The sequence below is a fragment of the Melitaea cinxia genome, chromosome 2, assembly GCF_905220565.1.
Source record: "Melitaea cinxia chromosome 2, ilMelCinx1.1, whole genome shotgun sequence".
In the NCBI taxonomy this organism is placed as follows: domain Eukaryota; kingdom Metazoa; phylum Arthropoda; class Insecta; order Lepidoptera; family Nymphalidae; genus Melitaea; species Melitaea cinxia.
Genome location: NC_059395.1, coordinates 4,865,731 through 4,881,341, shown reverse-complemented (window position 1 = coordinate 4,881,341; position 15,611 = coordinate 4,865,731). Strand labels below are relative to the sequence as shown.

Here is a 15,611-nt window from a genome sequence, read left to right as displayed (position 1 = left end):
TACAATTGTACATAGCTAGTATCGTTGTCAGGCATAATTATCATCTATCTTTGAACGACAACCACTTAGCGTTACTATTTAACTTGCTCGAACGTGGTAATGAGTGTTTTTATTTTATCGCGAATTTTTTAACTATTTTCGATATCAAATGAAATTACTATTGTGAAGAGGAATATTACTAGTTTCTTTTTTTTTTTAAATTAACGAACTGACACTTCTATAATCGACTGCCAAGATGGGTTTATGTTTTTCATGCATGTAATATTCCTTATATATACATTATTACCTTATATTTTCAAAATTTCTAAGCGCATTTTTATAATTAAGAAACAGGCGACTGAGTCGCTAAAGGTTTTTTTTTTTTTTCGTTAGTGCTATTTGCAATTTTGCAATGGGTGTGAAGTTAAAGAGGCTTATCATGAAAATTTTGAATATATCGTAGCCATAAAAAAAAATCAATTAGTTTTTTATTTAATTTTTTTATTCAAAAATTTTAGTACTTTTGTATTTTTTTTTTAATGACGCTGGCCTCAATACAAATCAAGAATTACCTACTTGTTTACTAAAAAAGTAAATAGTCACTAGATAAGTAACAGTAACAGATGTGTAGTAAGAATTTAGTATCAGACTTGGAAATATCACGCAAAAAGGAATAATAATGTGTATGTGTATGTGGGTTAAACCACGAGAATTTATTTATGAGGGATTATTTTTATCGTACATGACATCTATCATCATAATGTAGCACTAAAATATATTTTCATAAACTTGTTCCACTAAATTTTCTACGTAGTTCACAAAGTAAACAACAGATGTCGCTATAACCTAATTAAGTAGATATTTACTTACAGTATTTTTTTACAATATTTTTTATATTATATGTTAAGTCGTTCGTAATAAGACAAAATAAATGATAGACTAGGTATCATGAAAAAACCTTCATATGTACTAAATATTTTCTAATAAATGTGGAAAACAAATGCTGCAAGATGATAAATTCGCGAAATTCGATCATAATTAACCACAGACTTTAAAAATAATCAAATAAATATATATGCGTGTGTTTGTCAAATACATGGTTGTATATTTAATGTTTTTTTATTGATTTAATATTTTTTAATGGATAATTTAAAAAAAAAATCTCCAAGAAAAATTGGCAAAAAACTGCAGTTCACAAGCGATTATTTTTCCCATGTGATGCTTGCTAATTATGGCTCCCTTGCGACTCATTCATTAAAACACCTGGTATCTGTTAAAGCCACCATGAGATTAACGTGTTGCGAGCATGCGCTGAGAAATTTTCAGATTTTATGAAATGACAAAGGTAAAGTAGAGTAAAGTAGATAAATAATTTTTCATTAAAATATAATATAATTATACAATCTACTTTGTATGTTTAACTCGTTTAACATAATTATAGCCTATGTAATACCAGTTGACCGATAGGTATGTCATATATGTTATAAATACCAGTTAACCGATATATCACATAACAGATATTATTTTTCTGTTTAAAAATATAAATATAAATAGACTCGCGAAAGTAATCGAACCTACAACTTCCGGAGCAGTAATAAAGATAATGACTTTGTTCCTACATAACAATATAGTCTGTGAGTTAGTAAACATCATATCCTTTATCTTATACCCTCGTAATTCAATATCGTAATGAAAAAAGTATCGAATTCTATTTCACGGTCCTTGACTTTTAATAGTTCTGCATCGAGTGTAACAAGAAATGTTTTAACTTTAGTTACAATGGAAAGATAATATGGTACCGGCTTAAGCAGGCATGGAACGCTGTATCAAGGTTTTCCTCATAGTAAACGTGAGTTATCTTACTCTTGACTAAGACGAGTAAATTGTATTTGCTCTTTTATGGTGTACATATATACGTAATGTATACTTTTTGATACTAATGTGTAGAAAATATAAGGTAAGTAAAGTAGAAGCCTGTGGGGCTAGGCTTTAGATTAAGAACCGCATTTAGAAGTTAGATAGGTTAGGGTTATTTTTTTTTTTGTAACCAAATTATGCTCATCTAAGCTCAAAGTTTGACCACTTATCGGCATAATTTTGTTACAAAAAAAAATAACCCTAACCTATCTAACTTCAAAATTTGACCGTTTATTGGCATAATTTTGTTACAAAATTAATTCGTCGGGGCTTAATCTAAGGACTAGCCGAATTAACTGAAATATAGTAATCTTATGTATCTATGAAGGTGTATTTAGTTGAAATTTATCACTTGAAGACTGTAATTACTTGTCATTCTGTTTCGGTTCTTATACTAATCTTATTTGTAAAACAACTTTAACCTGGTTTCACCCTTAACGCAATTAATATTCTGCACTTCACAACTTTATTAGAATTTTCTCTTTGATAAACTTAATATTCATTCATTTAAGCCTCCACGTAAAGTTACTAGCTGTGCACCGTGGTTTCACCCGCGTTAATTTGAGCAAAGTAGTTAGTAACCTTCATCACTATAATTATCTCTATCTTTTAATTATTGTCCCATAAAAATTCAACACAATTATCTAAACAAAAAGAATTTGATAGCAAAAAATTGTCATATTTAATAAACAATGTTTGGGTACATCATATCTATCTGGGCGTTAGGTACTCGGACAGAGAAGATAAGCCAACAGAGAGACAGACAGACAGACAAAAATTAGAGACTACGGTACGGTACGTGAAATGATGATTATAATAATAATAGTAACTACGAAAATGATAAGAAAGGATCGTCAGAGAATGTGTCGCAGTGTGGCATGCAAAACGTGCATTTCAATATATGGGCAATAAATAGGATTTGGTCCTAAATACAGCTCGACATTTCGAAAGAGATAATATCGTGGCTCTGCGACTTTTCAAATCAAAAGATTTGACAATGCACACAATTTTTCATGTAAAACTAGAACGTCAAGTTTGAATTTACCATCTAGTGACCAGGAAATACAGGCACCACGCGTGCCTAAAGAAATTTGTTCGTACGAGTATACTGGAGCTAGTAAAAACCTGTATTCTTTAAGTAATTCCAAACACCTGTGTCTAGTTTTCTTATTAGGTATAGCTTCTGCGCGCGACTTCGTCCGCGTGATTATTATTTTGCTGCGATGTTATTTTAAAACTGTGATATCTCCTGAGATACTCTAACTTTTAAAGAGGATCAATTCTGTCATACATGATTTTTGCGAAACTTTAACTGTTTTTACAGTGCACGCAGCGGAAGCTCTCAAAAAGAAAAAAGAACCCCCGATTTTGAAACATTCTTCATTGGTGCTCCGCTCCTTTTGGTCTTTGCGTGATTATATATAGCCCATAACCTTCCTCGATAAATGGGCTATCTAACACTAAAAGAATTTTTCAAATCGGACCAGTAGTTTCTGAGATTAGCGCGTTCAAACAAACAAACTCTTCAGCTTTATAATATTAGTATAGATTTATTTAATGTAATTAAAAATAATAGAGCATTAAGTAATTTATTGAAATTTGTTTTTATATTTTTCCCACTTCAAAAAGGGAGGGGGTTCTCAATTCGACTATATTTTGTATTCGACTGTATGTAAAGAAACCAGGATCTGATGATGGGATCCCAGAGTAAATCGAGGGAAACTCGAAAATCTGCATAACTTTTTGCTGGTTATACCGATTTTGATGATTTTTAATTAAATCAAAAGCCGATGTTTATCATGTGGTCATATTTAAATTTCATCGAGATCTGATTACAACTTTTGGAGTAATATTAAAAATATATAACAATATAAAATTTTGATAATGCGTATTTACTTGACTATTTTTTCGTCTACCTACGTTGTATTACTTGTCGATGTAATTGAAGTCAGTTTTTTGTCGTTTGTGAGCAAAAACACAATTATTTTTTCCATTTACGAGCAGACATTTATTACATGCTAAGTAATATAAAATATCTAAATTTAAAATGCAAATATATGAAAATAAATTTCCTTAGAACATAATGATATGGAGGTAATTGAATTTCGTTTCAGTGTATATTATGTTGTGACGGCGTCAGCTGGCGACGACAACTTGAACATATCGCTGTAAGATTTATTTTATCATCGATATTTTTATATTATTTTTTCTAATATTTCTAATAATAAAATATTTCTTTACTTTGATTTTGTCTGTATTATATGATTATCTGAGCGTCTAAACCCGCATCAATTTGAGAAATAACTACTTAAATATTATATAGCCATTCTTGGTATGTAGGCTATCAAACATAAAAATAATTTTTCACTTAGAACCAGTACTTCCTGAGTCTTGCGCGTTCTAATATAATTTAGACAAATAAACAGACTTTTCAGCTTTTATTATTAGTAAAGATTACATGATACATTTTTATACTTTGAGGATTAATAATAAATGTTAAATAAATAATGGTATGGGAATTAGGACATAGAGGTCAGGTAAATCAAACAACATGATGATTATGTTAGAAAATTATATTTGTTCCTAAGATTATTTTCATGGTAATAAGTTATTGACATATCATAATTACAAATCTCCCTTTGCAAATACAAATTACACGCTAATTTTATTTTATTACATTAAATAAGGTATATTTATTACTAATATTGACGATAATAATTATTGTATGCTTTATTGCAGAATGCGAGGATTCTTAGCCAAGGGCTTACTAATAAGAATTTACCATCAGTAAGCAATCAATTTTATTATCACTTAAATGTTGAGACATGTGTTTGACATACGATTATTTACGTAACTCTACAGACTTGTAAGAAAAAAAAAAGTAAAAAAGTGTGTATGTCAGCTCCGACGCACGACTGGAGTTTACTGTTTACTTTATAAGGCTTACTAGTCTAAGAAAAATACCATATCATATGGTAAATAAACGAATAAAATAACGCCATCTATCGGAATCCTATTAGGTTCTAATAGATGGCGTTATCAAAAACGTAACGATGTCATTCGTTAAATAGATTTTACTTCTCATATATTTTCATACCGGGGACCTTATATGAAAATCGATTTTTAAGGAGAAAACTCCAACAAAAAGCATAATGATAATAAGGCAGGCAACGAACTCGTTATTCCTCTAATATTGCAGATATTCACGGAGGCAGTAACCACACTACTTCACAGTGCTTGTAAGCGACGCAATATTATCTGTGACCCATGTACAATATAATCTGTAATGTGGTACAAATTTGTATGTTGGTAAAATATTAATATAGTGTAAGGTATATTGTAAGACATTATTGTAGTCGTCCAGTAACTGTCGCTGTGATCGGCACGTTTTAATTAAGTAATTTCTCAAATCTCATATCCGTCCTCAATAAATATATCCTCACCACGATTGTCTTATAGCCGTCTAACATCGACCTTCTACAGTGCTATCTACAAATCTGCACCTTATTACATCTTAATAGAAAAAGTGACCTAGCAAATTAATCACTTAAGCTTACATCTTTCGCGGAGACATATTCTTTTCCCAATAACTCGATACGTACATACTTGTTATTAGCTCTGTATGCACAGGACATCATTTTTTTATCTTCTTCTTTGCCTGGCCCTTTCCCACTTTATTTGGGGTCGGCTGCGTATCATGTGTCTCCAGGCTGCTCGGTCCTGGGTCGTCTCTCTGTTGACTTGGGTTTCTTTGAGGTTCTTATTTACTACGGACATCCATGTGATTCGGGGATTTCCTCGTACTTGGGGTTTAGTATAAATCTTAAAATTGAAGATATTTACATGAAATATATCAATCGTACATAAATATATAACCAGAGTCATAACAAATTCAATAATTTGTTGTGACTCTGGTTCTTCAAATTATCAACTTTCATACATCATCGTAATGAATCTTCATTAATATTGGATCATGCATCATTGAAAAATCACGAGATAATATTGAAGAATGATTCAAATACATGCGATAAACGTTTTCGCTTGTGTATCAAAACCGAGTCTAGTCAACAGGAAATGAATTATGAAGCCAACGACACAAAGCAAATTGAAAACGTGGTTGAGCATTACGTAGGATAGGAATCATTTTTTGGACCATTTTCTGTTATTTTCTCCTTAAAATCTTAAACGTTTTTTTTTTAAGTTGATAAAAGACTGAAAGTATAGAGACTTTTACTGCGAATAATTAAAAAAAAACTATATTAATAAATATTCACAATAATTATTTTTTGAAAATTGTTTACAATTATTGTTACCTATTTGAAATCGGGCGTGCACAATAAAAATGAATACAAGTATAAACAAAACACAATCTACAGAATTGACAGTTTATCTCAAAAATCTACGTCGACACAATTCTTTTTCTATTGTTCAAAAGAATATTCAATTTATGTTGGCGAGTATTTACTTTAACGCTCGTTAGAACGATCGACAAAATACAAATAGTAAAATGGTAACAAGGTTCATTTTGCGCTTTAATTTTTGGAAATTATTCCTTAATAATCGATTCCATATAAGGCCCCCGTATAAAAAAAAAAGTATAAGAAATAAATATTGACTAGCCCGTTGGCGCAGTTTGTAGTGACCCTGCTTTCTGCTCCGCGGGTTGTGGGTTCGATTCCCACCCTGAGTCTGGGTGTAATATAAATATTTATTTATATATTTATATATGTATTATTTATAAGTATGTCTATCGAAAAAAAAAAATATGTAGCTATATACTAGTCGGCTGTAACCTATAACACAAGCATTAAGTTGCTTACTTTAGGAACAGACGACCGTGTGTGTATTGTGTAAATATTTATTTATTTATTTATTTATTTATTATTATATACTGAACAAATGGCCCATCATCATCTCGTTATGTTTTCCATCTGTCTACGTGTTATTGGTATGTTTAGGAAAATGTATGATATACGAATAGTCTCTTTGTCTTAGGAAGAAATATCAATAGGCATAGGACGACTAATTGTGGGAACCCAATAACTTAAACTTTTTACTTGGATGTATGAATAAAAGAGCGTCTTAGAGCGATGCTCTAGAGTCTAGGCGCAAAACCCGTTCATTTAACGTTATCATGGTTGCTGTAAAGTATCCGGAGGTCGGGCGTCTGAGAGGCCCGGTGGGTCGCGGTGGGGTCTGGAGGGGTTGTTTCATTGTTTCATTGTAATTAGTCTGTTATTCTTGTTGTCTGTTCTTAGTATTGTGCAATTAGCGCAAATAAATATTATACTGTAGATGTAAGTAATATTGTAACAATCGTTGGTATGCCAAAGAAATAAATGAATAAATTTAAATAAAAAATTCTTCAGTGTCACTTCTGACATTTTATAGCTCTGGCATTTAATTCACATTGACGGACCACTTATCTTATAATCAGCCTTACTCAATCCATCGATTCAAGAAATACTGAAATTAAATACTAAGAAACACGCCCTTAACTTTACATTGTTAGGTACTTAGTTATTCTTTAAAATCACAGAGAAGATTCTACCAATACGATCCACGTGAGCTATCCAACATAGTTGGTGTTCCATCTGGTCCCAGTCACCTACCCGAAGCAGAGCCAATTCTACCGGGACATACACTTCTGAAGCCGACGTTGGGTATGCTGAAATCGGCTGTGAAGTTTCCACACAAGGAATTAGAAGATGGAGCTGGTGTTTATGGAAATATAGATAACTTAGGGATAAGGTAACTTAGCATAAAGGAATAAATTTGGTTCTGATTAGAATAATTAACTTACAGAAGATTTTTGTAAGAGATAAAACTAACATTTTTTTTATATAACATTTATTAATATTTTATATTTACATATAGATAGAAACAGGTTACGATATTGCTTGTTCATCTCAAAATCGGTTTAGACTTTTTGTTCTATTTGTTGATTATTCATGACTCTAATTATTTAAAAAAAAAACTGAAAAATTATACGTATAAAGCTATTCATACATAAAGTCTTTAAATAAATTGTAACATTATAGTGGTTTCAATACGCTTTCTCATATTCTTTTTTTATGTATTGTAATAAATTTAGTTAGATACGACCGTCAAAACTAAATTAAAATTTATTGGAAGTTTGAAATAAGAATTAATAAATGCTTCACACTCAACGGATCGCCCAGTAGGATTTTCCTATTTCTAAATTGTTTCGAACAATTTTAATGTATTGTTATAATTTTAGATATGGTGGTAACAATGAAAGAAACCTCTACACTGGATTTAGAAGAACACCATTAGACTATATCATGGTAAGTTTCACATTTTTAGGTGCCTAAAGTGAGCAAAAATAATTCTATATTTTAGAATCCGCTGGGGTTAACTTTAGAATTATAGTAGATACTAACATATTTTTTTTTTTTTTTTTTTTTTTATTTTTTTGAGCAGCAGTGTTTATTATTTAAAGACACGACATTATGTAAAGTCGCAGATGACAGCAGACATAGCTTTAGTTGGCTTTCATTTCGCAAAAGTCAGTTACTGGGTTTTCAGCCACGTGAAATATACGTAATTGACCGGAAATATAAGAATTTTTTTTATCGATAAACTATTTTTTTTTCAGGTGATCCCAAAGTCAAAGGAGAGGTACAATTATTTTTAATCCCCCCTCGATTTCTACAAATAATTAGTGTAAAAGAAACTGCTATAGATCTAATGATAAGATCGTCTGTACTATGAAAACGCGTTTTTTTTTTTATATTTAGTTCATGTGATAACAAATAAAATATATTTAAAGTAAACAATCATTTGTACTCAAGGTTCACGTTAAAGTCAACAGTTTTAGACTTGGTGAGTTCAAGAACCCCTTCTTAACTTTACTAATTAATCTTTAACACTTAATTTAAAGAAGCTTAATTTCTAACTATGTTTGTTTCCTAATTTGTAATTGACAAACATTTAATTTTATTATGTCAGCACAACTAAAACCGCTTGAAAAACCTTGCGCTTCAACCTGTAATATCCCACTACTGGGCATAGGCCTCTTTCCTCGTGTAGGAGAAGGAAAGAATCCACCACGCTGCTCCAATGCGGGTTGGCGGATATATTCCCTACTATGAGTAACGATCGCCATCAGGTGTACATGATAACAACCGGGACCGACGGCTTAACGTGCTCTCCGAGGCATGGTGGGGAGACCTACGAAGACTGCACAAACACCCAGACCACGGCAAACACCTGTATACGTGTGTATTGAAAAACCTTATGTAATAAAAACTAATATCGTTCAAGCAATGGCTGTGCGAGGTAAAACTTGGCATTTTTTAAATTTAATTATATTATCTACAGGAGACAAAAGAAGAGGCAAAAAATGGACTACTAAAGACATTAAAAAGACTAAACATCCCACTCAAAGGGTAAGGTTTAATTATAATTAACTTTTAACGCAATTTTCTTTAAATTCCGTCGTTGAGAGAGAAGTGAGTGAACTTAAAAATATATTATATTTCCACAGCGTAAATGTGTTTTATGCTACTTTAAGTAAACGTGATTTGGTAAGTTCTTAATGATTTAATATATTACTAGCTGTGCCACGCGGCTACACCCGTGTTACGATTTAGCCTGTAATATCTATAGTATAATAACTCCTTAGCTAATCTTTCTCTATACGAGTATACGAAAAGTATCAGAGTTTGATCTACTACGCGTTTCTGCTGCGGATAACGGCCCGTTAATTTGAGAAAAAAAATGTACTAAAATATTATATAGTCTATATAGCTGCTCCAAATTGAATATTTCTCAGAAAAAAAATATTTTTTAATTCAAACCAACAGTTCCTGAGATTAGCACGTTCCTACAAACAAACTCATTAACTTTTAAATATTAGTATAGATATACAACATTACTTAAGAAAATGATGTTTAAAAATCGAAAAAAGAACCGAAATTGTACACTCTCCTTAAAAAAAAAATTATATAAATCCCGCTAAGCTGAATTTTGGTACACAGTATCGTTATAATGTTCTCATGAAAATGTAAAAGGTTCGTGTCGATCTAGAGTGTAGAAAAACTTTTCACGCTTTCCCTAGTAATTCGGAATAATGTGTTACTCAAAAAATGAGAAAAAAAAATCCAAGGCGGAGTGGAATTTAAACTCAAACAATAAGAATTCGTACAATATTTACGCTGACAAATGCTGTAAACGAGATATCTTTTATTAGAACAATTTTTTTTTTACTAATAATTTTAATTAGTCGTTATAGTGCAAATAGCTACCTTCACACTCCCATATGGAAAGCAAGAATGTGTTTAAAATACCCAGATACTTCAGTGAAAGGATTCCGATAAAATTCTTCGCTTAGGAATTATCATACAAACATTTAATAGTTTGGTATCCAAAAAGTTATTATTCGAACTACTAAAACAAGGAGTGTAAACAAGCTTCATATTGTCCATGCATGAATACTGTTCATACTTAAGGAGGCATGCGGATAGCGCTTAGTGACGCAAACTTGAAATTCCCTAGACGTAAACTAAATTCTCAGCTCTAGAAATTTGGTTCGTTCAAAATTGTACAACGGACATTTTACTAACGACCCAAATTGAATTCTTGAGTTACTAAAATAATTTTGGAAAAGCGTTAACTGATTCAAATTTAATTTCACTTTACTCGCTTAAATACAGAATTTAATTTAATTTGGATCATTAACGCGTTTTCGATGCTCCCGATGTTACAAGGGTCCATATGCTACGGTAACAGCTTTCTTGCTTACCGCCACAGGGGTATAAAAATAGTTTTAAATTCTATCTCTTAATATATTTATTTTATTTTATTTATTTACACTTTTTGCACACCAACACAATAGTAATATAAGTTTAATAAGGTTAAAAAATTTTTTGCATTAGTTGCAACAGGCGGCCTTATCGCTAAAGCAGCGATTTCTTCCAGGCAACCTTTGGGCAGAAGACTAGAATTGATTGTTATTGGGGATAGGGGCGCAAATTAAGTGCTATCAGTCATAAATATAATATACATATTCTTAAAACCTGCTTTTCTGTGTAAGTGAAATGTTTGAATATAATCTGCTACATTAATTCACGGGATGTTAGCAGATATTTTCCAAGCCAAACAACGTGCAAAACGAAAAGTGTTGATAGCTGTCAGATATTTATGACAACAATCAGGACTTTGTGTGTTATTCGTGATACGTTGAAAGGGATTCATATGAACAAACAACCACACAACCAGCAATCAATGATGTATCTGCATAATAAAAGAATACACACACACACATCAGCCTATTGTAGTCCGCATTCACAACTTTGCCCCAAAAATGGCGTGAACTCGTGTGTTTTGCCCATAGTCACCACGCTCTGGGCTGGTGACAGGGCTGGCTTTGACGCTGCTGCCCGTCTTCGGTCTGTGTATTTCAATGCTAGCAGTTAATAAAAGAATAAATTCAACGAACGAACACCGGTGGAATGAAATTCTGTATTGAGAGTAAAGAAAGACACGGTGAATTACCGTCCAACCTATTACTATAACTATCTATATATCCTATGAATTGTTACACCGCGTAAGAACTATCGATAAGTTCCTGTGTCAAATCGTCTTCAATTATAATACTATTAAAACTATACACTATAACAATAAATTTATAACTTTTCAGAATGACTTTAAGAATAAGGAGAGCAGTTCTTACTATTTGTGAGTACGAATTGATTAATTCGTATACATTCTTGTAAGGCTAAGGCCTTTTCATACTAATACATTTTGAGGCACATCGATACATTTTGTATTATTTTTAATCGCCGAGGTGTTAGAAGTTTGATGCCAATGTCTGCCAATGTGTCAGTCTGTGGCATTTTAGTTCTTGAACGGAAAGATTGCTTCGATGCGGTTTTTTCAATGTTGTTTTCATAGCAGTTCCAATTTTATCAGCTTTTTCCGAAATTACGTAAGCCATTTTCTGCATAAATTATTTCGTAGAGATCGCGACTCTAGCGATAAGACCGCCTTTGTACACTGTTTTTTATTTGCAATATGCTATTGTGTTGATTGTTGTTGTGTACAATAAAGAGTATTATTATTATTATTATTATTATTAGAATATTATTCGTCTTTTTAAATTTTAGCTCTCTAGATTGAAGATATTTGATATATTATTGAAGGAGACTCTATAATCGACACTGAAGTAAAACGGTGTTATTTGTTTTTTAATAAAAAAAAATACAAATTGATTTTATACCCATCCACATGTGTATTTAATTAATAAACAAGAGAAACTTTAATATTAAAGATTAAAGATTTAAGTAAACATCCAGTAATTACAACCATAAAATGTATAAGTGTAGACGTATTTTTAGTATAATCCAGATCTAAATAAACATTCTTCTCGTTCAAAAAATATTAAATTACTAAAAACATGATATGTGCGCATATAAAAAATGTATTTAGTTTTAAAATACTAATTTATAATATTATATTCTATATTAATATAAAACTAGCGATCCACCCCGGCTTCGCACGATTGCAAAAATAATCAGTGTTCTTCTGTTATATTATGCATGTATTATACATATAAACCTACTTCTGAAATCACTCTATTTACTAAAAAAACCGCATCAATATCCGTTGCATAGTTTTAAAAACCTAAGCATACAGACAGCGGGAAGCGACTTTGTTTTATACTATGTAATGATAATACTTAATCTGCAGGACCCAAGGTTCGATACTGGTAAGTATTCAGGAAAAGTCAATATTTGTATTTAAAAATGTAAGCCAGCAATGAACAATGAGCTCTTGGAACTTTTTTTTGTCGTTTGATTTTCTGAAATTACGAATATATAGGTGCACTGTTAGCACTGTTACGCGACATATATTGTCACCGTTATCAAAATGACTAACAGAATTCTCAAAACCATAATAGGATATTTTATCAAATACAAAAAATCGCTAAGTTATTTAGATAAGAATAATTTAGCATTCCCATTCTTCCTTCCACGTCTTACAATTGAAAACGATTAAGTCAAAGCGATAACGCGAAAACCTTTTCGAGGATTAAATCCATATTCAATCAGATAAAATAATCGATCAGCAAATGATTTTACTTTAAAAGGTTTCGCTTTGATCTTCGAGAGAATATAATAATATACTACAGTTTACTTAACTGTTGAAGATGTAATTATTTTAGTAAATATTTGAGTTAAATAAAATTAATATCACTTAAATGATTCGTGATTTTTTGAACATTAAAAATTAATCTTTTCAATTCTATCAGTCAAATAAAAAGTTTCTACGAAACAATACGGTAGAAGATAATAAAATAGTACAGTCGAGTTCGTCTGGAGAGCACCCGGCGTCAAACGAAGAAACATTAGAAAAAAATTCAGAAGAATTAAAAAAGATCAACAAAATGGAATGGTTTATGCAAACAAAGGTACGTAAGATGTCACAAAATTATAAGAATTAAATTTTAAAATAGTTGTACTTAAAAAATCAATTTTGTGTTAACAAGCTATTATAATGCAATAATCGTGCTATTGTAGGACAGTTATAACCACATCAAAGTCAACCAAGACGCTCCTGAACTAAATGATCTTATTCCAGCTGTAAACGAAGATACTATACGCAAATGGTGGTTTTATAATGCGGTAAATAAACAAACGACTCTTTATACCTACATACATTTATATATACTTTTATATTATTTATATAATTATGTTCTTTATAAAATAGAAATTGCCCTAAAAGTACGCGCGTTTTATAAATATTGAAAGTAAACAAAATCTGACTAAAGTACGATTTGTAAAAATAATAACTACTTCAAGTCATTTTAACTAATTTTTCATTTTACAAATTGCTTATTATATATAGAAGTTTTTATCCTAAATTAAAAAAAAAATCGAGGGTGTTAGATACATCCGTATGTCCTAAATATTAAAATTGCTAAATAATACCTATTCAGAATATCTAGCTTCTGGGCAGAGGCCTATCTCCATATTGCATAAGGGTTGGAGATAATTCCCTGTTATCCCTGTTGTCCCATGTTGCTCCATTGCGGTCTTAAGATAATACAGACAGAAACAAATATGAGTATCATTAAAAGTCATAAACAAAAATTACTCTATTCAAGAAAGCTTTAAAAGCACTTTCGAATCGTCATTTTACAAATTTAAATGATATTTGTTTTAAAGGAATTAATAATAGTTAAAATTAAACTTCAACCGATTTGTGAGAATGAAAATTTGTACCGATTGGTTCTAACTTACTTATACTATAACTAGTTACGGGTTTACTTTAGTTAGTTACTGTTGGTGTTGCCAGTTGAATCATTCAATCAATCATAGTTCAAACTATGTATTATCATCTCTGTAGGGTGCTAATTTATATTAACAAAGAAAAGCATCCTTATAACGTAAACTAACATACCTAAAATTACCGTCAATATTCAGAAAATCGGTTACAAAATTTAGTGAAATTATCAATCTACCGCTAATTTCGTACTCTGTGGTTTTTATTTTAATATTTTTTTTTTAAATTCAATTACTCTGTGGCACACTCTGTACAGTAAAAAATAGTGTTAACTATAATACACGAGTGGACTTTACAATTATCTCCATTATTTTGTGGCTAGAAAATAAAGCTAAATAAAAATAATTTCTATTTCTGTTACAGGAGGACTACATACCATTTCAAACTTGAAAACTAAATCATTGAAATTCTTATTATTTTATATGAATATTTAAACGTATGAAATAATAATGCTGATATGTAATTGTAATAAATACCCAAAGTTATGTGTTTGTTGTTTTACCGTGTATAATAAATTTTTTATTCTTATTATTTTACAAAAAAAATGTGGTTACAAAAAGTACATCTACTTGTTCAAAATACCTGACGAAGAAGTATAGAAAACTTGGGTATTTTGGCTGTCGCAGTCATCGTGTGAATCGATTGTGAATATACATATTAATTTAACTAATCATACATCATCATGTCGTTTTCTGGAAATATTGGTTGGCATTTCTTTCTAGCTTTAGCGCGGCCAATTTTCCGGTCATGAAATTGAATGTGCTCTCCATTCGCATGGACGGTAATCGATAACGGAGTCTTACTAGCCCAAAATTGTTATAATGAAAAAGCACAGAAAAAGTCTTGTTTTAATATAAAATATTTTATATGATGTTCGACCATGTCGTTCTCTAATTCTTTTTCATTATAGGAGAATAGGCTAACCCAATACTGCTAGATGGATATTTTTGGCACTGTACAATTCGAGGGCATTTTTTGGCACTTTTATTCGGATAATCTTTCACCTTTTTACGAAATACGTAAAGTGATTCCATATTTCAAGCTTTATGTACAGGAAATGGCGTTTCAATATCGTTTTAGTAATCTTTTCAACTGCCGTATTTACGTACATCTGCTTAGACTACTCATATAGTTTTATTATATACTGTAAGTATAAAATTAAAACAGCGCATTTCCTTGTAAACGTGCTCATCATTAATCTAAAGCAATTTAATTTTCACGTTTTCAGTTTATTGTAGATGTCAGTGATAGCGACAAATATTGAAAAATATAATAATTCACGTTTTATATAATATTATAAAACATTCACTAATTGAATTCAATCAAAGCTTAGGTGCACTGGCAACTTGCGGCGGATGGGCGAGGCGGTCGATGTCTTGCGGTGTTCCACAGGGTTCGGTTCTCGG

General features: G+C 31.1%; 2 long non-coding RNA genes across 2 annotated transcripts; both read left to right on the top strand.

The window, feature by feature from the left end:
- Positions 1 to 8,716: 8,716 nt before the first annotated feature.
- LOC123660365 lies at positions 8,717 to 9,446 on the top strand. Its single transcript, XR_006744179.1, has 3 exons — positions 8,717 to 8,742; positions 9,241 to 9,308; positions 9,407 to 9,446. It is a non-coding gene; the product is annotated as an uncharacterized LOC123660365 (long non-coding RNA).
- Positions 9,447 to 13,177: 3,731 nt separating this feature from the next.
- Positions 13,178 to 14,664, top strand: LOC123661397. The gene is made up of 3 exons (XR_006744337.1): positions 13,178 to 13,330; positions 13,440 to 13,544; positions 14,569 to 14,664. It is a non-coding gene; the product is annotated as an uncharacterized LOC123661397 (long non-coding RNA).
- Positions 14,665 to 15,611: the final 947 nt, after the last annotated feature.